Source organism: Nannospalax galili, unplaced genomic scaffold (assembly GCF_000622305.1).
Source record: "Nannospalax galili isolate Female #2095 unplaced genomic scaffold, S.galili_v1.0 scaffold1307, whole genome shotgun sequence".
NCBI lineage: Eukaryota > Metazoa > Chordata > Mammalia > Rodentia > Spalacidae > Nannospalax > Nannospalax galili.
Genome location: NW_008357035.1, coordinates 1,604,815 through 1,623,266, shown reverse-complemented (window position 1 = coordinate 1,623,266; position 18,452 = coordinate 1,604,815). Strand labels below are relative to the sequence as shown.

Genomic DNA, 18,452 nt, shown 5'->3' with positions numbered 1-18,452 from the left:
GATGATGATGGTGGTGGTGATGATGGTGGTGGTGATGGTGATGTTGGTAGTGGTGATGATGGTGGTGGTGGTGATAATGATGATGGTGATGATGATGGTGGTGGTGATGGTGGTCGTGGTGGTGGTGATGATGGTGGTGGTGGTGATGATGATGGTGGGCGTGGTGGTGGTGATGATGGTAGTGGTGGTGATGATGATGGTGGTCGTGGTGGTGGTGATGATGATGGTGGTCGTGGTGGTGATGATGGTGATGGTGGTGATGATGATGGTGGTGGTGGTGATGATGATGATGGTGGTGGTGGTGGTGATGGTGGTGGTGGTGATGATGATGGTGGTGATTGATGGTGATGATGGTGGTGGTGGTGATGATGATGGTGGTCGTGGTGGTGATGATGGTGATGATGGTGATGGTGGTGATGATGATGGTGGTGGTGATGATGATGGTAGTCGTGGTGATGATGATGGTGGTGATGATGGTGATGATGGTGATGGTGGTGATGATGATGGCGGTGGTGGTGATGATGATGGTGGTCGTGGTGGTGATGATGGTGATGGTGGTGATGATGATGGTGGGGGTGATGATGGTGATGGTGGTGATGATGATGGTGGGGGTGATGATGGTGATGGTGGTGATGATGATGGTGATGGGGTGATAATGATGGTGATGGCGATGGTGAGGATGGTGATGATGGTGGTGGTGGTGATGATGATGATGATGATGATGTCATAATGATGATGGTGATGATGATGATGAAGATGGTGATGTCATAATGATGATGGTGGTGATGATGATGGTGATGGGGTGATAATGTTGGTGATGGCGATGGTGAGGATGGTGATGATGGTGATGGTGGTGGTGATGATGATGGTGGTGATGTCATAATGATGATGGTGATGATGATGATGAAGATGGTGATGGCAGTAGTGATGATGGTGGTGATGATGATGGTGATGGGGTGATAATGATGGTGATGGCGATGGTGAGGATGGTGATGATGGTGGTGGTGGTGATGATGATGATGATGATGGTGGTGATATCATAATGATGATGGTGGTGATGATGATGGTGATGGGGTGATAATGATGGTGATGGCGATGGTGAGGATGGTGATGATGGTGATGGTGGTGGTGATGGTGAGGATGATGATGGTGGTATGGTGGTTATGGTGGTGGTGGTGAAATACATGATAATTAAGAGCTAACCCTTACAGAGACTTGATCTTCTGTAATGCCAAGTCAGCATCTCACACACATTGTCTCTTTGCTTCTCACAACAGCCCTATGAGGGGGATGGTTATTTCTATTGCAGAGGGAGGGGCTTTTAGGACACTAGAAGATGGCCAGTGCCCCAGAAGTGGCAAGGGTTAGCTCTTGGGTTAGGAGCCCAGGGAACTGAGGCAGGCAGTGCCTGTCCCTCTTTGTACTCGCTTCCTGGCTGGATTCCCAGCTTCCATGAGGTACACACCAACCATTCCCAATCATTGGTGAGGTGTCAAAAGCCAATCAATTCACAGAACTCTAAAGAAAAGCAGCAATTAATTTAAAAGGCAAGTGAGAAGGATCAGTCAGACCGGAGTCAGGACATGTTCCTGGCAGCGCACACCTAGCAAGGTTCCCGTGAGCACCATGTCCTGAGCGCAGGTTAGACCCACTATGCAGGTGGAGAAAGGGACATGGAAGAGAACAATGAACTTGTCTAAACTGGGCAAACGACAGAGGTGAGGTGCGAACCCAGACTCGTCTCACTAAAGCCCAAACCTGGTAAAGGAGGGAGATATGAGGACCTGACAGCGTCCCGAAGCCAGGGAGAGAGAAGGGAATGAAGAGCAGTGCTGTTCTTGGGAGGAAAGAACAGAAGAGTCTCAGGGACTTTGGAGTAGGACTTAAGAGGTGCGGGCAGGAGCATGTTGGGGTAGGCTGGGCAAGGTTGCACACACCTGTAGTCACAACACTTGGAAGAAAGAGGGGTTCGAGGTTATCCTTGGCTACAAGTGAGTTTGAGGCCAGCATGTGCTACATGAGACCCTGTCTAAGGAGGAGGAGGAGGACGAGGAGGAGGAGGAGGAGGATGAGGAGGAGGAAGAAGAGGAGTTGGAGGAGAAAGAGGAGAAGTCTTAGGAGGAGGAGGACAAGGAGGAGGAGGAGGAGGAAGAAGAGGAAGAAGAGGAGTTGGAGGAGAAAGAGGAGAAGTCTTAGGAGGAGGAGGACGAGGAGGAGGAGGAGGAGGAGGAAGAAGAGGAAGAAGAGGAGTTGGAGGAGGAGGAGGAGGAGGAGGAGGAAGGTAACAAATGAAGGTGGTGAAGTAGCAGCTAGTGGTCCACAGAGTCCACAGGCTGAGGAGCAGGTGGCGTCTCCAGAGGAGCAGCTCAGAGAATTCCCTGTTGGTCAAAGCTCAAAGACAGCAGCCGATAAAATGTAAAAACCTAACACCAAAGGCCTTGGCTGGGTTTCAAACCTGTTGTCAGTCACCCAGGAAGGGAAGGGGCATCACTTGCCAGATTTCTCCAGGCAAGGGGCCTCACCATCTGTGACCAGTCTTCTAGCAGGTAGGCAGGTGTGAGTGGTCTGTAACACCTACGTAAAAAATGTGAGTTGGATTTTCCAGGCCCACCCATACACATACGTACACAGCAGTGTTGCAGTTTAAGAGACGCTGAAACTGTTCAGCACTCGGTCTGAGGGTGCACCATGCTTCCCAGGGGTCACCCCGATTCCTTGTGCTCCCTGATATTCTAGAAGCCTGGGGCATACCCCACCAGGCTGAGACCCTGCACAACTGTTTGAGTCGAGTCACAGTGGGTGTCCGAGGGTGGGCTGCATCCCCCTCATCATGCCTTCTCCTGTGAGTACCCATCCTACATCCGGTCTTGTCTTGCAGCCAACCATGAGTACCTCAGGGACTTGAAGGAGAAGCACAGCCATGTGGTGTTGGACTACAACATGGAGATGGAGAAAGCCTGTGGGGCTTCCAGCCGGAAGAAGTTCCAGCTGCCAGATGGCAAGGAGATCAGCATAGGGACGGAGGTTTTCATGTGCTCAGAGGGCCTTTTCCATACCTACCTCCTAGGTGAGCCCAGGGCCAGGGGACAGGAGCACGGATTGCTGCAGAGGGAAGGTGCTGGGCAGGGAGGCCTGCAGGACAGTCTGGCTTCAGAGGGAATAGATTTATGGTCTCAGGGTCCCCTGGTAGTACAGTCACTTTTTACCCCTCCCCCTGCTTCCGAGGAGGAAACTCACTAGACTCTGAGACCAACTGCAAGCGGACTGACAACAGAGAACTCTTCTCTTTCAAAATGTGTTATTTAGAACTCTGTCAACGCATGGCATAATTTGAACTACCACGAAGACAGTGGAGGCAGAAAGGGCTGTAGGACTGGAGAGCGCCGTAAAAATCAAACCGACCCAAAGGTTTGCAGTGAGCCCTGAGCTATTGCGCTAGTTACTGTTCTTGTGCTGTAACAAAACACCTGACAAGAGCAACTTGTGGTCGCTGGCTGTGGCTGCTCTCCTCCAGCTATGGTCGCTCTCCTGCTCTCTCAGTTCCTCCGATCAGTCGTCTGGTCCAGACCCCAGGGCTGGTGAGGAGTCTGCGCCAGCGTCACCGCATTCAGATGCAGGAGACCAGGTTCAGTGACACAGATCTGGTTTATTGCAGAAAGTACGGGCTTATATAGGGGTAATAGTCCAATCATAACACAGCATATGGGATCCCTTATTAACATGGCAGACTATTAACACTCTAGCGGGCCAGATGCCCTATTAGCATGATAAGTTTCAGTTTCTCTAAGTTTTAGATTCCTGGAAACCATGTGACTTACATAGTTTTCTCTCTGATAAGAAACAGGAAGCACTGCATTCCAGCATGATAGGTATGTAAGGCAAAAGGCAAAATCAGTCACAAGATTTTCCACAACAGCAACTGAAGGAGGAAGGTTTGTCTGGCTCACAGTCGGAGGACACAGTCCACCATGGTGGGAAGGCACGATGGCAGGAGCGTGAGGTGGCTGGTCACATTGCATCCACAGTCAGGAAGCAGAGATGCAGGCTGGTGCTCAGCTCACTTCCTCCTTTTTATTCAGTCCAGGACCCCAGTTCATGGGATGGTGCCCCCCACATTCAGGCTGGGTCTTCCCTCCTCAACCTAATCTACAAATTTCCTTACAGATATATCCAGAAGTTTGTGTCCTAGATAATTCTAGATCCTGTTGTTACTAATCTTAACCATTATAATTACACTTTATCAGGAAGAGTAAAACAAGAAAGATGGTGATTAGCTGGGCGTGAGGGGTCGTACCTCTCTTCCCAGCCCTTGGCTACAGAGGCAGGAAGATTGCCATGAGTGCAAGGTCAGCTTGGGTTGTATAATGAGACTTTACCTCAACAAACAAAAAGCTGATGGACTATGAAATCCATTGACTAGGAAAATGAAGGCTTTGGGAAGTCTCAGGAAGCCGGGAATAAAATTCTTAAAGCCATGAGCTCTGTTCCTCAGGGCACGCGCCATCTGGCATAGCTGCACGTGGCTCCTCTTTCCCTGCCACATGGTGCGAACTGTGTAGTCTCCTGTTCGTTTTGTTTTTGTTTATGAGACAGGTTGTCTATAGCCCAGGCTAGCCTGGAATTCATTACGTAGCCTATGCCGGTCTCAAATTTGTGGCAAACCTCCTGCCTCTGTTTTCCAAGAGCTGGGATTACAGGCATGAGCTACCACACCTGGTAGACGACACAGTTTTGAAAACACAGTACATGCGGCTGAGCATAGGGTGGAGGCGTCATTAAGGTCCTTTGCTTGGCTGCGCAAGTCCTTCTCAGGGGCCAGGTGGATCCCAGGGAACAGATAGAAGCTGAAGGCTCCCAGTGTGTCAGAGCCCTCTGCCAGGGACATCCTGAGCCACTCTATTGTTAATCCTTCAGCTCTTAGCCCAGGGTCACCCCGAGAGAGAAGCTCCGACAGGCATGCACTTTCCTAGACATTTAGAATATGAGTCACAGTGACATGATGCACCCACCCATCTCTCAGGTCCTATGTAGCAAATGGTCACTTAAGGCGGTTGCTCAGTGGCACTTTCCAAGGCTGCCTGGGCTGGGATGCCCTTCCACAGAAACCAACAAAACAGGTGGTACTGATCCAAGTGCTGGAAATCAATACTCATCAGCGATGGTGCCAAGAGGCTATGTTCATGACCCACTTGAAACCCACAGGGCCTCAGAGTTCTCCGTGGTACTTGGGGTTGTCCAGGACCTGGAGGTGTTCCCACCCTCCAATTCCTTCTACTGGAAGTGGGGAGCCAAGTGGGCCACAGAGCCTCTGTCTGCATGACCCTCCCGTGCACATCCCCCAGGGAGAAGCAATGTGGGGATCCACATGGAGGCCCTGCAGAGCGTCACGTCCTGCGCTGCTTCTGGAAGACACTGTTTGGCCACATGATGCCGTCTGGCGGCACTGGCTCCTGCTCCGGTTTGTGCTTCCGGCTGCAGAGAGCGATAGCCAAGCTGGTCTCCCCAGCCTTGCCCAGGGCCTCAGATCATTCCAAAGATAGTTCTAGAGGATATTAAGGCACCAGGCACAGGTCACGCTAGGCATGGGTCATGACAGCATAAAGTGCTTGTCACTTGGTGTGGGGCACAGTGATGAGTGGGGCTAGGCTGATGCAGGAGTGGCAGAGGGAAGGGACTTGGGGGCCCATTGGTTGGGCGGTGGGCAGGGCTGTGGGCTACTGGGTAGATGGCACAAAGATAGTTCTAGAGGATATTAAGGCACCAGGCACAGGTCACGCTAGGCATGGGTCATGACAGCATAAAGTGCTTGTCACTTGGTGTGGGGCACAGTGATGAGTGGGGCTAGGCTGATGCAGGAGTGGCAGAGGGAAGGGACTTGGGGGCCCATTGGTTGGGCGGTGGGCAGGGCTGTGGGCTACTGGGTAGATGGCGGTGGGCAGGGCTGTGGGCTACTGGGTAGATGGCGGTGGGCAGGGCTGGAGTGCTGGGACCTAGCGAGTGTCTATTCAGAAGGTGACCGGAAGTTATCTGGAGGGGATAGGGAGCCTCAAGGGGCCAGGGAAGAGCATGCAGGCTCTTTTCGTGTTTTATGTGTTCGTGTGTGTGCACAGTGGACTTAAAGGACACACCCAGTTATTGGCGTGAGTTCTGGGGATCCAAACTCAGCATGTTCTTTACTGAGTTATCGCTCTAGTCTTTTCTTAACAAACTAAAGTCTCCTCAGATCCAATAGCTGCAAATCTTCCTTGCGGCCCCTCGGCAGTATGCCCGTCTTCCTGTGTTAGCTGCTCTCTTAATCTAATTGAATCAGTGATCTAGCTAGTTTATGTAGTGTTTGAGATAAGGTCTCATATAGCCCAGGTTGGCCTGGAACTTACTATGTAGCCGAGGACAACTTGAGCTGCTGGTCCTCCTGCCTCCACCTCCCAAGCAATGGGATGGCAGGTATGTATTCCATGCATCGGTGAGTCTGTTTAGATACTTCATGAGAAGTCAGTGAGTGAGCAGGAGGATGAGCGGTCTGACCTCAAGCAAGTGACCTTCACCTTCCTGTTTGTAGGGGCTCCCCGTGACTGTGGAGTTTTCTTCCGGGCTGTGAAGAGCGTTGCTCTCCTTGGAATTGAAGGGAGTGTATACACAGCAGAGTTCAGTGGGAGGGGAGTGTGAAGCCCCAGGGACAGGTCTCAGGGGGCCACACTGTGGGGTAGAGGGATGTCACTGGGTGTTGTGCGGCTGCTGATTGACTGATGGATGGGTAGATTTTGCTGGCCTGTGTTTTCTAATTTCTAAACATGCTTGTTTTATGCATGGGCTCTGTCAAGGACAAACTGTGTTCTGTGTTTAGAGGCCAAGGGCACAGGTCTTCCTGGCTCTTGTTTATTTCACACAGAAGGTCTGCAGCTATGGGAAGTAGGTATGAACTGTCCAACATTGTTTATGTTTAATTTTTGAGACTAGGTCTCACTATATAGCCTAGGCTAGCCTCAAACTTGAGATCCTCCTTCCTCTGCCTCCCGAGTGCTGTGGTCATAGGTGTGTGTGACACATTTTTTGATTAGTAAGTCATATTTATAAGGTTCTTCAAGGGGTGGACATCTGTGGGTCCCATTCAGAGCAGTATTTTTAAACAATTAAAAAAAGTATTTATTTGCCTCTCTATGTCTGCACGTGTGCATGTGTGTGTGTATGGGAGTCAGTTAAAAAACTGACTTTCATCATGTGGGTCTTCAGATTCAAGCCAGGGGAGTTGGACTTGGTAGTAAGCACTGTTACCCACACACCAACTCCCAGAGCAATATATATTTTTAATTTTTACTATTTTTAGTTTGTGTGTGTGTGTGTGTGTGTGTGTGTGTGCGTGTGTGTGGTGTGGGTGTGTGCACATGTGAGTGTAGGTGCCTGTGGAGGGCAGAGGTATCAGATCCCTCCTGGAGCTGGAGTAACTGGCTGTGAACTACCTAGCATGGGTGCTGGGAGCCGAACCTGGGTGCTCTGTAAGAGTAGTGCGCACTCAAGCTCCTGAGCCATCTCTCCAGCCCAGCATTATTTTTTAAAGTTTTCAAAACAAATATTTATTTGTGTGTGTATCTGCTATGGCACATGTGGAGGTCAAAGGACAACTTGAGGCAATCATTTCTCGCTTACTACCATGTGGGGGTTGAACCCAGGTCATCAAACTTAGCAGCAAACACTTCTGTCCACTGAGCTGTCTTGCTGGTCCAGAGCAGTGTTTTTTTTTTTTGTTGTTGTTGTTTTTTTTGTGTTTTTGAGACAGGGTCTCCCTGTAGCCCCAGCTGCCCTGGAACTCACTATGTCAACCAGGCTGGCCTCGAACTCACAGAGATCCACCTGCCTCTGCCTCCTGAGTGCTGGGACTACAGGCGTGTGCCACCATGCCCAGCTCAGAGCAGTGTTTTGATGTGGGTCTCCTCCTCCCTGCAAGTGACCACCTCCCCATATGCCAAGTGTGGGGCCTGGGTTGGCGCCTCCATCTTGTGCTCCCTCTCTACATTCAAGGATATGTGGGTGACAAGCCAGGAGTACAGAGACATTGGCTCCACTGTCATAGGCAGAAGAAGCTTCTGCTCCATGCTTTGACAGTTCCACCTCCTGGGCGATAAACATCACACCCAGTCCCAGCTGCAGCCTCAAGCTGGCCACAGGCAGAATGAGCCTGCAGGAGGGTCCTTTGTCCCCTGAAAGTAAAGGATGCAGTATAGACTGACTCCTTTGTGTCTTGGTGGCCCTATGGCGGCTCAGTGCAGGCCGGTCCTCCCCGTGTATTGGTCAGGACAACTCAGTGATGCTGCAGAGCGAGCATCCCCAGCTCCCAGCACCAAAAAGTGAGGCCTGCCTGCCACCTGGCTGCCCATGCCATGAAGGTCAGTAGAGGTCATGACCACCCCCAAGACACGCTGGTAAGGCTGACGCCACCCAGAGCAGCAGCACCTATGCTGAGTTTCTTAGTGCATTCCCCGTTGCTGTGATAAAATACACGAGACCTGGTAATTTATAAAGAACAGGTATTTACTTAGCTCACAGCTACAAAGAGTGACACCCGCCTCTGTGAGGGGCTTGTGCCTCATTAGACCATGGTGGGTGGGGTTGAGGCCGCAGGGTGCAATTTTAACTCAAGTTTCTCTTCCTCTTCTTTTTTTTTTTTTTCTTTGTCTTTATGAGACAGGGTCTTCCTGCAGCCTCAGCTGTCCGGGAACTCACTATGTAGACCAGGCTGGCCTCGAACTCACAGAGATCTACCTGCCTCTGCCTCCTGACTGCTGGGATTAAAGGCCTGTGCCATCATGCCTGGCTCTCTTCCTCTTCTAATTAAAGCCACTAAAGACATCAGAGGGCACCACCCTCATGACCTCAGCAAACCCCAATCACCCCACAAAGCTGAACCATTGAGATACAAATTTGGGGATCAGTAGTGGAACTCATACGTCTTCTGGTGGGTCCACACTGGCAAGAAAGGCATACAGGGCATATCTCACTTAATAACATAAGTCACGTGTGACCCCACCTCAACCGCAAGAGGCCTGGAAGTTGGGGAGACAGTGTAGGAACCTGGGAGGGCACTCGCTGTGTCCTGTGCAAGGGACCGCCATCCTTAGGGGAGTCTGTCCTCACAGGGTTCCTGCAAGGTGAGCTGATTGCAGGATGCAGGAGCTGCAGCTGAAGTGGACTGGATGGGGGCTCTGGAGGTCAGGCTGAAGAATTTAAATGAGAGTGTGATGGGAAAATTCTTGGAACAGCGAAGAGACCAAGCATTCAGCAGGAGCAAGTCGGAACTCTTACTTAGTCCTTACTCATGTGTAATGTCCCAAGCAACAGAGGCTTATTAGATTCTGGGGCCCCAATGTGAAGTACAGATGAGGATTTTATAGTCAATTTTACACCATCATTTTATGATAAGTGCCTGGGCCCTATATGTCTTTTCATGATGGGCCATGTTATCTCAGGAAATTCCTTTCTGAGTTTACTTGGCCAATACAGTTTTTAAAGTAGATATTCCAGGCCTGGATCAGGACATCTGCCACCTTTTGATTTATGACTAGCTAATTGCGCTAGACTCCGGTCAAATAGCCACTTCAGTTTACAAAAGCATGTATCACCAGCAGAAGTTTACCGACATATTTGATTGACAGTTTTCTTGGACTAATTGGACCAGGTTCATAAAACCATTCGGTGAACTCTCCACTTCCTTGGCTTACATCTTTATCAATAGTCAGACATAATGAGTGGTAAACATCATAAAGCTTTGAGACTTTAGTACCGAGTAATAAAACATCTCTGAGCATCCCAGAGCTACATTTCAAGGTACCCACCTAGCTAGTAATTAATAAAACAAAGGAAACTTAAATGGCCGAAGCTTACCAGGACATTATATAAGAACACTGTTAGTTCCAAGAATATAACTTTTTCCTTATAAGGAAAATGGAGGACCATAAACTGACAGTGAAGTAGCAAGTTCTCAGACAGTCATAAATTACTCATCACATCCATTTCCAGCATGAGGTTTGTTTAGAACCCATCAGAGTCACCGGAGGCACTAGACCTCTCTCTTCCCTCGCTGGAAACTGGCACCTGCTTGTCTGAAGGCTCTCAGTTCATCCCAGGGTTGAAAAGTTACAGTAGCCTGCTCTGCACCTGAGCCCACATATCAGGAAATGGGGGAAACAGGAGCCTCAGGATACACATTAGTTAAGGCTATGCTGAACTGATAAGATGGAGAACCTGGGGAGGGGGCAATACTAGACACTGGGAAGATTGAACCTTCCTGAAGGACTCATCCAGTGAGGAATTTGGGGGTCAGGGAATGGGATCAGGAATGTAAGAACCACTGTTTTGAGACAAATTAGCATGCAGCCATTTTTTGCCTTTTTTTCTAGACTGACACCTGACTTCACAATGTGGAAAAAGCAACTGTTTTACTTTTGCTATTGACTCCCTAGGGCTCTTATTGTGAAGTGAGGGTCATAGCTTCTCATAAGGCCAAGGACACAGGTTGTCAGGGTGGAAAGGCTGCAGAGCCCCCACTAGAGTGGTAGAGGCCCTACCTGGGCTGCTCTGTGACATTTTGCATACTGAAAATAAAGAATAAATTCTAGAGGCTCCAATAGAAAGCAACAAACCAGCTAACTATCAGTTATGGGGAAAAGTTCTGCATACAGAAATGGCGAAACTCACCCCATCGTGTTCCAGCTGACTGTTGCTTTACCCTGTGTTTTTGCCCAGCCATTCCCACTGTAGCCAGCCAGGCAGAATGTCTCATGCAGGCACTTTCAGGGAGTACGTTGTTTCTACAATATTGGTATACTTACAAGTAGCCAGGTAGCATGTTCAGAGAGCAGGTCCTCCCTCCCAGCTACACCTGCATCTCCATGGAGCCCATCGTTTCTGCAATTCCAAGAAACTTGATTTTTCCTAACACAAACTTTTTGTTAACAGAAAACCCCTTTGTTAACTGACCTGCCCTGGTCTAGTGTAATATGGTGATCTGATGTAGCTATGGTTATTGGTTTTACCCCTGTTCTGATGTAATTGTGATTTTAAATTTTATAAGCTTACCCTGCTTCTCCTCAGGGTCAAGAGTTCTCTTAGGCACAAGCCCTGTCTCTGACTGCTGGCTTGCTAGCTAGCTAATAAAGGACTCCTAATTTGACTATCATGTGGCATTCCACTGTGCAATCAGTCTCCCTTGGTATTACATTTGGAGTCCCCAGCGAGATCATAACCCAGGTGCTCAGCCTCACTCTGGATTGCCCTGGCTTGATGAAGTCTTACATGGGAGCCCCCCACCCCCTGCACCTGGGACGTTCAAGGGCCCCATGACTCTCTCATCAGAGCGGGAGAGTCCTGGAATGACTGCTGAGTGTCAAAACTGAAACAGATTGAGTTCTTCTGGTCCTCCTAGGACATAAGTTCTGTTATTTCTGGTTTAGCACTCCATTCTGGTCTGGTCTTGTCTGGTCTGGTCTAGTATTTGGAATGTGATCTTGACAGAGGCCGCCTCTGAAATAGACGAGACGTTGGCTGAGGAGGTCATTGGGATTTTTTGGTGCACCACTGACACCTGGTAACTCAGGTCTCTGTTCATGTCAGTTTTATATATATGAATAATTATATGACTGAATGAGTGATTGGGCAGTTGGATGAAGTGAGTTGGGCTCTGGAAAGCACCTGTTCAGACAGCCCTGTCCTTTGTCTTGTTTATTGTGAAATAAAAGTATACCCTTGTTTGTTTCAACTGCTGCCCTGTGACAATCCTTCCTTCCTGACTCTTCCCTTGGTCCAGCTCCACTGACTGTATAAAGGGAGCACCAGCGTGGCACACCCCTCACCTCTTCTCTCTCTTTGGGAGAACCTGTCTGCCATCTGAGATTGTCAGGTCTGGTAAACGCCCCGTCCCTACCTCCGGGTAACTTTCTGTTCTGACAGGCACAGTGTGACTTGCTTTGCAGCTTTCTCCTCTCTCTCCCCTGCTGAGCAGCCCCTCCCACGCCCAGGGCTTTTCCTTCTCCTTCACCCAGGCCCGTCCCTGTGGCCCGACCTCTCTCCACCCCCACTTTTCTCTGAGGTTTTTCTCTGCTCTGCAAGAGCCACAGGTCTTTTTTCTGTGGCCCCATTTTCAGCCACCCATTCCCAAAGCTTCTGAGTTCCTTCCCTGTCTCCCCAAGGCCCTCCCTCTACTATGGGAAAAGTGGGAGGAAATGGAAATGTAGCTCAGCCTGTCATCTGCCCCTTCTGTGCTGAAAGAAAAAAAGGAGGGAAGTTTTCAGTCAGGCTGGACTGCTAGACCTCATTTCTCTTCTCTCTGAAAGCAGTGCTCCTGGATGTTAGGGTGGGTGACAACTCTCTACCACCCTCCCCTTTCTCCACTTTTCTGAGGGCGTGGGTTGACATTTAACTGTAGATGACTGTTCCTAAGGAGATACTGTTTACTCTGCCTAATTACTAGAAAAAAAAACCCACTCACTTTTTATCAGCTCAGAATGTCTCTGATCCTTCTCCTTCCTCAAATATGCCCCTTGGGAACTCAAAGGACAGTGGGAGCAGTAAGACCAGTGTATTTGGGACCCCCGTAGAGAGGGATGGAATATGGTATGGGGAAGGCTTCAAGTTTTACAGTGTTCCTATTGTCTAAAAATAGTTTTGTCTAAAACTAAAATTCCTAATGATACCAGAATATGAAAGAACTCCAACTCGAGGCTATATAGTAAATTATAAAAGGCCAGAAAAATATAAACTTTATTTTCTTTGGTTTAAATTTGGTTGGATTTCTTCACAAGGAAAAAAAAGATGATTCTTTACTGAAAATGTTTCTGTTTAAAGCAGAGTTATTCTGGTTATACCTGGTTATACTCCTTGAAGGCGAGGGGAAGGGTGACTAAGGCCCTCACCTCCCCAGGTTTGTAATGATGACTAATTTGAGTCGGTGCTAACCATTACATGAAATATCTGACAGTAAAAATAAGAAGTTAAAAAGGCTGTAAATAAGTCTCCTTACTAGATAAGGCACAGAACAGTGCTGTCCCTGCCTTCCGGTACCCACCCCTCTTCTTCTGTTCTTGGGAGTTGTTTGCTTCCATCTGCTCTTTGTCAGAGACCTTCTTACCTCATCGTCCTGCTGGCCTGATCAGGACCAATGGGGTAGACAAATAAAAAGCCATGAAATGGGATCACACGGCAGACCTCAGAGCACCCTCTCTGTCCCTTCCCTTCCATTCTGACACCTTTCCTCCTCACACTTTACACAATTGGATCTGGGGATGTAAAAATTAAAAACTAAGTAATTGCTAATGCTGGTGGGATACAGTGACCTTCAGGGTCTTTCCTCCTTTATTCTATGGTCATTCAAAGGCTGCTGCCACTGCATCTGTCTACTGGAGGTGCTTGTCCCTTGGGTCCTGGCTTGGGTCCTGACTTAAGGTTACTGTGGAGCTATGACTGTTTCATGGGCTCCTGTATGTACTGGCCCTGCCTCAAACTCCAAGACAGCGGCCTATAACCTTCCTCCATGTGACCAGGCCCCCTGCCACCCTTTCCACAGCGAGCAGAGCAGTGTTCCCAGCCACCCCAGGTGAACTGCGAAAGGAGGTCCAGGAGTGTCTCCTTCAGTGCTAGTTACTTAGTGTGTTGCCTAGCCAAGATGCTATGAATGAGTATGGGTGTCCTGTCAAACTCCAGCCCTCCTCCCCATCTGTCTTCTGCCCTGAGCCCCAGACCTGTCAGGGCCCCCAAGGGAGGTCATGCAGGACCTGTGACTGGGCTGGTTGCAGAAGCCGCACTGTTTTTGCTTCTAAGTACCTTGAAAAGATGCCCGCCACACACCTTTCTTTAAAATGAGGCCTCTGCTGTCTGTCTCCCACCCCCACGTGTGCTGTACTGCGTTTCTCCTCTTCTCTTCCCTCCCAAGGGCTGAGACCTCCCTGCCTCTACTGCCCCCGGCTGTAGTCAGTGACCAGGGGATCCAGGACCCGGGATCCAGGGTCCCAGCTTGGCCCCCAGGGGGCCCTGCACCTGGTCACTCCCCTGTTTTCTGAAAAGCCTCAGGTCCTGACAACTCCCACGCATGGGTCACTTTTCACTGGACTCTTCTAGTGGGAATCAGGGAGACGGCGAAAAGCCCACAAATCTATCCCAAACCACTGAGGCTCTTCAGGGGCCTGAGGCGTCCTTTTGAGACTCAGGCCCTAGAAAACGGCCGAGCTCTAAATTTAGCCTTTGTTCAAAACTCCCCCACATAGTTTGGAGAAGGCTTTCAGAAGAACTTGACAAGCTTCAGAGCCCCCTGAGTGGACACTGCTCCAGTATACGGAGGACCTCCTACCAGCCACCTGCCTGCGAGACACACCCAGACTTGTTCCAGCTCTTCCAGGCCCTGAGGCACCCTGTCTCTATGAAGAAAAGCTCAACTTTTCCAGACAGAAGTCTCCTACTTGGGGTACAACCTCTCTCAAGATAAGAAGATTCTTACTGCGGCCTAGAAGGAAGCCATCCTTCAGATCTCCACACCCCAGACCAAAAAGCAGGCATGCAAATTCCTGGGGGTGGTGGGATATTGCCACCTTTGGATCCTGGGCTCGGCTGAAATAACAAGGCCCCTCTACTCAGCCATGGCTGGGAACCAGCCTTTAAAATGGGAAAGTAAATTTAGAGGTGTTTCTGACTTGCGGATAAAAGGGCACTGAGTGTTAAACTGGACATATGGAGAGGGAGGAGGGAGGAAGGAGGGAGGAGAGGGAGGGAAGAGGGAGGAGGGAGCGAGGGGGAGGAAGAAGAAGGAGAAAGGAGGAGCTGACACGCTCTCTCTCTCTCTAAGGTGTGTGTGATTGTGTGTGCTGTGGTAAATGTGTGGAGGTCGGAGACAGCCTGCAGGCCTGTTTCTCTCCTGCCACCGCGTTGGTCCCGAGGAGAATCGGGTCTTCAGGCTTGGTGGCAAATGCCTTTACCTGCTGAGCCACCTCTCCAGCCCACTCTAGATTTTTGGAGTTTTGTTTTTGAGACAGGGTCTCCCTGTAGTGCCTGCTGGCCTGCAACTGGATATGTAGACCAAACTGGTCTTGATCTCACAGAGATCTACCTGCCTCTGCCTTCAAGTGCTGGGATTAAAGGTGTTCACCATCATACACAGCATTCCGGTCTATTTTTTTAAAAAAATATTTTAATTATCATTTTTTATTTTATGTGTATGAGTGTATTGCCTGCATGTATGTAAGTGTACCCGTATCATGCAATGCCCATGGAGGTCAGAAGAAGGTGTTGAATTCCTCTGGAACTGGAGTTACAGATGGTTGTTAGCTGCCATGTGGGTGCTGAAAATCCAACCTCGGTCCTCTGCAAGAACAGCCAGTGCTCTTAACTGCTGAGCCATCTCTCCAGCCCACAGTCTAGTTTTTAACCCTGTTTTTCTGTGCTGGCCCAATTTTACTTTTGAGTTCTGCTATGAATTTATGGGTTGTTTATTATATTTTCTCAATTCCCTATTTAAAAATTTTTAAATTACATTTAATGTATTTTGTGTGAGTGTATGTGTGGTGTGTATGTAGGGGGCATACTCAACACAGTTCACACATGGAGGTCAGAGGACAACTTGTAGGAGTGTGTTCTCTCTGCCCGCTATGCAGGTCCTGGGGTTTGAACTCAGGTTATTAAACTTGGCAATCAGCACCTTTACCTACTGAGCCATCGTGACAGCCCAGTCTTCCTGTTTTTAATCTGTAATATCAGGTTATGTGGCCCACAGCATTCCTGGACACAATCCCTACCCCTGCAGGTTTACAGGATACTGCAGCCTTTGCAGGGTAGACAGACCTGGGACCACAGGAGAAGCAGACCTCCCAGTCAAAGGGATTTGTCATTAGTGTGTGACACCGTGTTTCCCATTAGCCTCCCCACGCCCTTTCCTTTCCTGCAGTGACATTAGTTTGACAGAACTGGGGTTTGTGGCAGATGCAGCAGAGGCTCTGGGCCTCCCTGGCACCTGTCTGTCAATGCTGGCCCAGTGCAATGCCCCCCCCCCAGTTTCTTCTTGCCCCTTTGTGGGGGACAGGCTGCTGGAAGGCCCCTGGGGTCCCACAGGAAGTGTACATGGATGAATTAAGGACCATATGTGGGGCCTTTCCTGTGGTCCTGCGACAGAGGACAGATCCAATACAGGCTCTTGTGTCTCAGCATTGTTAAGTGTCCCCACAGGCACCGGTGTTTGAACACTTGGTCCCCAGCAGTTGGCACTTTCGTCTTGGGACGCTGGGAACCTTTAGGAGGTGGTCAGAGGCTGGAGGGAAGTGGTCCCCAGAGGTGGACCTTGAGGAGCCGGCTGCACTTGCCGTTTGCTCTCTGCTGGGCTGTGTCCCCTCCAACTGTGAGTCAGTTAAACCCTTCCTTTCTTAAATTGTGTCTTCTCAGGTGCTTGTCACCACCTCAAACAGCAAATCATTGGCCCTTTTCAGAGAGACACAGGCCCTTTTTTCTAGAACATTTTGCTTCTTTAAGCTGTGCACCTATGGCTGGAATGAGAATATAAGTAAATAATAAAGTTTAAGGAACATTAACAAACAGGGCTGGAGAGATGGCTCAGTGATTAAGAGTATTGGCTGCTCTTGCAGAGGACCTGGGTTCGAATCCCAGCACCCACATGGCAGCTGACAACCGTCTGTAACTCCAGTTCCAGGGGATCCAACACCCTCTTCTGACCTCCATGGGCATTGCATGACACAGATGTACTTACACATATGTGGGGAAGATACTCATACACAAAATTAAAAAAAATTTTTTTTAATTAAAAAAAGAAATGTTAACAGAGAGACGAAACTGAAAATATAAATGACTGTTGTAGGGTTCTTTGGGTCTGTTTTTGTTTTTCATATTGATCTTGTTATGTAGTCCAGGCTAGCCTCAAACTCACAGCAATCCTTCTGCCTCCGCCTCCTAGTCTGAGATTAATGATTTTTTTTTTTCATACATACCTGGCTGGATAGTTAAATTGTTTTTAAGACATGTTTCTTCATAATTGTCATAATTCAGTTGTCAATCTGATTATACCCTGGAAGAGGGAGCCTCTACAGGGGAATTTCCTCCAACAGATTGGTCTCTGGCCATGTTTGTGAGGCATTTTCTTGATTGCTAATTGATGTAAGAGGGCCCAGCCCTCTGTGGGTGGTGCCATCCCTGGGCAGGTAGACCTGAGCTGTATAAGAAAGGCAGCTGAGCGAGCCAGGGGAGCAAGCCAGTGAGCTGCGTCCTCCATAGTCTCTGCTGGGTTCCTGCCTCCAGGTTCCTGCCTTGAGCGCCTGCCCTGACTTCCCTCCGTGATGGACTGTGAGCTAAAAGCCAAAGAAACCCCTTCCTCCCCACGTTGGTTTTGGTCAGCAAACACAGCAACAGAAGCTGCTACTGCAGGACTTGCAATGATGAGGAAGAGCACGATCTTAAGAGAATCAAACAACCTTGGCCCGGGGGGGGGGGGGGAGGGGGGGCGGCGGTGAACGGACACATGGACAACACTGAGAGTGTCTCTGAGTCTCAGCCCAGGCACCCCAGTCCCTCACAGTTAAGAGTGGTCGAGGCTTCGGGTGTCTAGTCAAGGTTCTGACATGAATGTCTCCAAGCTTCCACCGCCATCCACCAGGACTGGCTGCAGGGAAGGCAGGACGCTGTGGCTTTAGGACAGGCAGTGGGAAGCCCTCTGGGGATGCTCTGTGGTGCTGCAGCCTGGGGGAGCACAGGCTGTTAGACTTGTTCAGGCTTCAGTAGAAGCCAGAAGCCAGGGAACTCTGTGATTCTTCCAGGGGAGTCTGTAACATCCCTCTTTGAAATCAGGACAATGCTGGGATTCTCTTCTTGTGCTTGGCTTTTGTTAAAGGCATCACCAAGACAGTAATTTTGTCTTAAACAAAGCATGAGGGTGTTCTAGGGCTCTCAGCAGGAAGTCTGGCTGAGCATGCTGGAAGGATGCTCAGAGTCCTGAACCCCATGGAAGGAGGTTACTCTCATGTCTATACTTCCAGAAAGCAGGAAACCAGTGGGGCAGAAAGGCCAGCCTCCTGCCAGGCCTTCTGTCCAGCAGGCTCTCAGAAGACTATGGGATCTGAGACCAATCATCACTCCACAGGAAGAGGAGAACAACTGGGTAGGAGAGGGATCACTGAAAAGTAGCAACCACCAGGTATAGGGGCTGCACTGACCCACCAGCCCCGTGATCCAGGCCTGGAGAGTCACAGCACAGCAATCCTTGGCCCTGGCCAGAGCCAGCCTTAGCAGGTCCCAGCACCAGGCCTGTGTGCTGCCTGGAGGCAGCCCTCATCCCTGCTCCTGTCCCTCCCTCCTCATCTCTTTCCATCTTTCATCCCCCTCCCCTGTCCTTCCTTCCTCCCCTTCCTCCCCGGAGACTCTGGATGAAGGGCCACATTGTGGAGATCTGCTGCAAGGCCAGGAGCAGGAACTGGAGC

The 18,452-nt window shown here is 49.7% G+C and overlaps 1 pseudogene; it reads left to right on the top strand.

Moving 5' to 3' along the window:
* Positions 1-8,097, top strand: part of LOC115067919 — a 17,108-nt pseudogene extending 9,011 nt beyond the window's left edge.
* Positions 8,098-18,452: the final 10,355 nt, after the last annotated feature.